At 42.7% G+C, this 6,000-nt stretch overlaps 1 protein-coding gene across 1 annotated transcript in view; it reads right to left on the bottom strand.

Moving 5' to 3' along the window:
- Positions 1 to 2,607, bottom strand: part of rabgap1l (RAB GTPase activating protein 1-like) — a 79,651-nt gene extending 77,044 nt beyond the window's left edge. Inside the window, 1 exon segment of the mRNA XM_077024604.1 lies at positions 2,585 to 2,607. The gene's annotated coding sequence lies outside the window, so the exon portion shown is untranslated.
- Between the last annotated feature and the right edge of the window lie 3,393 nt (positions 2,608 to 6,000).

Below are 6,000 nucleotides of genomic sequence, written 5' to 3' on the forward strand. Positions count from 1 at the left end.
CAGTGATCAGACACTGTGACCAGGCACTGTGACCAGGCACTGTGAGCAGGCACTGTGAGCAGGCACTGTGAGCAGGCACTGTGAGCAGGCGGTGTTCTGACACTGACAGGCCATGTGTAAAAGGTTCCACACATGTAGACACAATCACACACACAGAGCCTTGAAGGCCCATGTTGTCCATAGAGGCACACGGTCATGTGCTCTAAACACACTTGCCCATTTGCAGCCATTGGAAACGGCCCAGGGAGAGTCTGAATGCCCTCACTGCAGGCCTCAGTATCGGACAGACTGCTTCATTATAATCACACAGTGCCCTTAAGTTCACTTGATTGTTTTATGTTAGGCGAGCACATGTGCATGTTTGCAAGTGTGTGCATGCACACACAAAGACACACACAGACAACCTGACTGATATTATGCAACTTTGTTTTATCTCATCAATGCATCCTACTTATCCTACATCCTGCTTATCATTTAGGTTAAAAAACTAAACAATGTAAGTGCGGTTTCTTTTTGGTAGCGATGTACCTGATGTGGTCTGTGCTTGTTAAATGGTACTATACAAATGAAGATTCAGACAAGCATGTTTTGTAAATTCTTGTGTAAAGTTTCATCTCATAGGTGGACCTAAGAGTGAGTGAGACTGAAACTTAAAACAACCAGAACCAATCACAGCCAGACCGACAGCTGTCAAGCGACTTTGAATGTGCAAGTTCCTCGTCAGACTCATTCACAAGCACAGGAATGCAGAGTGTCCAGTAAGGTCACTGCAAAGTTGAGTTGTGAGCACATCCAAGACTACTGAATGAAGTATTTAGATTCCAGCAGCACTTGTTCCATAATTTAAAGCTGTGGTAGCATTGCCCAGAAACATTTCTCCCATCCCTGTTGAATCAGCCACTGCTGTGTGACAGGGTGGAGCAAGAAGTCTCTGTCTAGACAAAGCCGAGGCCATTAACTTTACATGGGTAGGATACTGTCACAATAGGCACCTGCTGGATGCCAGCTAAGCCAGAACAGGCTCCTCAGAGTTTAGACCACATGCATTTTTCTACATTTAACACACCCACAGCCAAAACACAGGCTACAGTGCAGTTTCTCTGACATGACTGTTACCTCATGCCACAGAAATAGCCCACCACCAACCACAGGGAACTCTGGAACATAGTTTCCATATACACTGAAAAACAGTACACAGCTGACACGGAGCAAGAGGCAGTTTCAGACCAATGGATATTCGGTTTACCACCCCTCCGTTCACTATTCTCGTGTTGTCTGCAGTGAAGTGACAGTGGACACAATCTGCCCAATTAAGTCACTCAGCAGAATACACTCAACAACAGGGCAAAGGTCTTCATCGGTGCAGTCTCACATTCAGAAGGTCCAACAGTGCATTGGCCTCTCTCAGATGGTCACACTGGACATAGTTGACAGATAACGCAGTAAACATTATCAGCATCATTCCTTATTCACAGCACCAATCCACAACGTGAGTCAATCTGACCTGATGTGAAGGTGCTCGTGTCTTGAGTCAATCTGACCTGATGTGAAGGTGCAAGTGTGTTGAGTCAATCTGACCTGATGTGAAGGTGCTCGTGTGTTGAGTCAATCTGACCTGATGTGAAGGTGCTCGTGTCTTGAGTCAATCTGACCTGATGTGAAGGTGCTCGTGTCTTGAGTCAATCTGACCTGATGTGAAGGTGCACGTGTCTTGAGTCAATCTGACCTGATGTGAAGGTGCTCCTGTCTTGAGTCAATCTGACCTGATGTGAAGGTGCTCGTGTCTTGAGTCAATATGACCTGATGTGAAGGTGCTCCATCCAAACTCGTGGATAAACCTTAACTACCACTTCTGCACGCAGCATTAACAGACTCGTTTAACAAGTTTTCATTGTAATTACCAGTAAACGGAACTTCCTCCCCTTAGTTTCTGGCTATATGTCAAACGGCATACTTATGCTATAATACATGTCTGGGACAGTTATTTCTAGCTCGCTAAGACTAGCTCAAAGACGAGATGTGAAAAGTCTGTCATCTAATGTGCAAACCAGCGTATAAAAGACGTGATTGTAAACGTCCAGAAGTATTAGCTGGCGCGTCAACGCTACACTCGCTGATGGGTCGCGCGCTGAGCTAGCTAACTTGCTAACTGAGGAGGAAAGTCACACAGGAAACGAGCCTCAAACAACCTAAACCACACAGGTCAACGTTAGTTTCCATAACACACTCGGTCTGAGGGTTGTCAGCTACGTGCCCCTCCGTTTCAAGACGTTTTTTGTTCAATTCCTGACGGTGTTAACGCACTGTTGTCAACACCACAACTTCTCTCGCGAGGCTAAAGCAGCTAGCTAGTTAGCTGGGGTATCTGTCTGTTTTTCGAGGCACACCCGGGCGATAAAACATGCTCTAGACGGATATTTAGATGGATATTTCCACAGAATACCAGCTCTCTGTGATCTCTAGCTGGGTCGTTAGCGGAGCTAGTTAACCTAGCTGGACGTCTAGCAGTCAGCACTGAGCAGCTAAAGTCTAGCTAGCGTGTTAGCTGAGAAATAAACTATTAGCCTATTAAAACTGTGTTTACCTCATTTTTAAAACAGCAGTGGTTCGTAACCATAAAACACCGTGTTTTTAAAAAGTGCTTTCCGTGAATTGAGCGTCGCGTAGAAGTGATGTCAAAGTATAATTTCGAGATTCTCAGCGTCGGGGGGAACAATAACTTACTTGTGTGGAGTTTGTGCCTTGGGTTGAAGTAACTGTCAGCAGGGCAGCTGATGGTAGACATCAGAGGAACATCCGAGGAACATCCGCAAACCTCATCAAACCTCATCAAACCTCATCATCACTTTGCGCTCACACCTCTCACTCAGCGTCACTGGAGTTGCCCCCTCCGCATTTCCAGCGCCACCCCAAGGCCTGACAGTCAGTTTTGGAGTCTACCAAAAGTCATTCAAGTTGTTAAGATTCAGTACGATGTAGGCATTTCCAAGAGGTGGCTTTAAATTTCGAGCTGAAAATTATTTAATTAAATAAATGATAGTGTTACCACGGAATCCCTGAAATCCTTACTGGTGCGTAGGAACTTGATGTCCTCATATTCAAAGCATATATATATATATATATATATATATATATATATATATATATATATATATATATATATATATATATATATACATATATATATATATATATATATATATATATATATATATATATATATATATATATATATATATATATACACACACACGCACACACACACACACACGCACACACACACACACGCACGCACACACACAAACACATATTTACATACATAAATATGTTGGACAATGAAACTGAAACATCTGGGTTTAGACCACAATAATTTATTAGTATGGTGTAGGACCTCCTCTTGCGGCCAATGCAGCGTCAATTCATCTTCGGAATTACATATACAAGTCCTGCAGGGTGGTCAGAGGGATTTTAAGCCATTCTTCTTGCAGGATAGTGGCCAGGTCACTATGTGATACTGGTGGAGGAAAACGTTTCCTGACTCTCTCCTCCAAAACACGCCAAAGTGGCTCAATAATATTTAGATCTGGTGATTATGCAGGCTATGGGAGATGTTCAACTTCACTTTCATGTTCATCAAACCAATCTTTCACCAGTCTTGCTGTGTGTATTGGTGTATTGTCATCCTGATACACGGCACCGCCTTCAGGATATAATGTTTGAACCATTGGATGCACATGGTCCTCCAGAATGGTTCGGTAGTCCTTGGTAGTGACGTGCCCATCTAGCACAAGTATTGGGCCAAGGGAATGTCATGATATGGCAGCCCAAACCATCACTGATCCACCCACATGTTTCACTCTGGGCATGCAACAGTGTGGGTGGTTCGCTTCTTTGGGGCTTCTCCACACTGTAACTCTCCTGGATGTGGGGAAAACAGTAAAGGTGGAAACATCATAGAACAATACATGTCTCACATTGTCCACAGTCCAAGATTTGCGCTCCTTGCACCATTGAAACTGACATTTGTCATTGGCATGAGTGAAAGGTTTGACTATTCCAGCCCGGCCGTGTATATTGACCCTGTGGAGCTCCTGACGGACAGTTTTGATGGAAACAGGAGAGTTGAGGTGCACCACCTTTAATTCTGCCGTGATTTGGGCAGCCGTGGTTTTATGTTTTTGGATATAATCCGGGTCAGCACCTGAACATCCCTTTCAGACAGCTTCCTCTTGCATCCACAGTTAATCCTGTTGGATGTGGTTCGTCCTTCTTGGTGGTATGCTGACATTACCCTGGATACTGTGGCTCTTGCTTCATCACACAGACTTGCTATCTTGGTCAAAGATGCGCCAGCAAGACGTGCACCAACAATTTGTCCTCTTTTGAACTCTGGTATGTCACCCATAATGTTGTGTGCATTGCAATATTTTGAGCAACACTGCTCTTACCCTTCTAATTGAACCTTCACACTCTTACTGGTGCAATGTGCAATTAATGAAGATTGGCCATACATATATATACACAGTCTACAGAGACAACAAGAATTCCTTTGATGCTGGCAGACTTATCATCCAACTAATAAAACAATGGCTGATATTATACTTAAACACGTCAGGATCCTCCAGGATGATGTTTAAATTATACTCCTCTAATCTTTCATAGACAAGACAAAACATGACATAATAATTAAAATAATAATTGACTATTCACATTTCAAATGTGATACTGTAGCCTGTAACTGATCTAGATGTGCTACGTGTAAATGTATTAATACAACCACTAAAATAACTGGGACAAAAGAGTCAATTGTCATCACTCATTTGTCTCCTGCACCACAGCAGGAGTTGACTACTGCATTACTTGCAGGAAATGTAATCAGCTTTATACTGGAAAAACCAACAGAACACTTGCTGATCGATTTGTTGAATACATTAGTATTAATGATATGTCAGTTCCAGTGGCAAGACATTTTATTACTAATGAACATTGTATTAAGTACATATCTGTTTGCATAGCCAGTTGTTGCAATGTCAGCAATGAAATTAAAACATTAAAAATAATTGATCTACATTCTTCAGAACTTCAGAACCCCATGGAATTAATGTGATGATTTAAACATCTACGTTTTCATATATTGGTTCGTCCTCCTATTAATTCAGCAACACTTTGCTTGCACAGCTAATAAAATACGACTGTCTTAAATGTCCTATTTCTCTTGAAACTTTGTGTACTTTGCTACAATTTTTTATATCTTTGTTTATTCTATATAAACTTCAGAAGCCCATGGAATGATTGTTATGATTTAAACATATACTTTTTCCAGCACTTTGCTTGCACATATGATGGAGGTCCTCTGTCTAAAGCGTCCTGCGTTGTTCACATTGCTCAAGGACACTTTACAATCAACAGTGTGCTCAATGCTCTTACATCCAATCAACACACACTGGTCAGAAGCAGCAGCCAATCACACACGGCGTACTCTCAATCAGAAACCACAGCTCCCTTGGGGAAGAGGAGTAGGAATAACACCCAGGACAAAGCACCATCCATCACTGGGCATGCAGGCATACAGTCACACACACACACACACACACACACACACACACAACAGGATAAATTAGATCCAACAATTCACTCAAACACCATGTTTTTGGACTGGGGGAGGAAACAGGAGACCCCGGAGGAAACCCACTCAGACACGAGAAGAACATGGAAACTCCACCCAGATGGGGATGCTAACTGAGAGCTTAGTGCTGAGAGGTGAAATTGCTAGCCAAGAACTCTATACATCTCCAAACACGCACACACACACATGCACGCACGCGCACACACACACACACACACACACACACACACACACACTACAGACTGGTTGCTTCCTTTCCATAGTTTTGCTTGACTGAAACAAATAAAGGTGACACACCTGAAATATGATTATTTATTTATTTCACATGGATTGGCAAATCCTATCATTATACAGGGAGTCCAAATGATACTGAA

Source organism: Brachyhypopomus gauderio, chromosome 12 (assembly GCF_052324685.1).
Source record: "Brachyhypopomus gauderio isolate BG-103 chromosome 12, BGAUD_0.2, whole genome shotgun sequence".
NCBI lineage: Eukaryota > Metazoa > Chordata > Actinopteri > Gymnotiformes > Hypopomidae > Brachyhypopomus > Brachyhypopomus gauderio.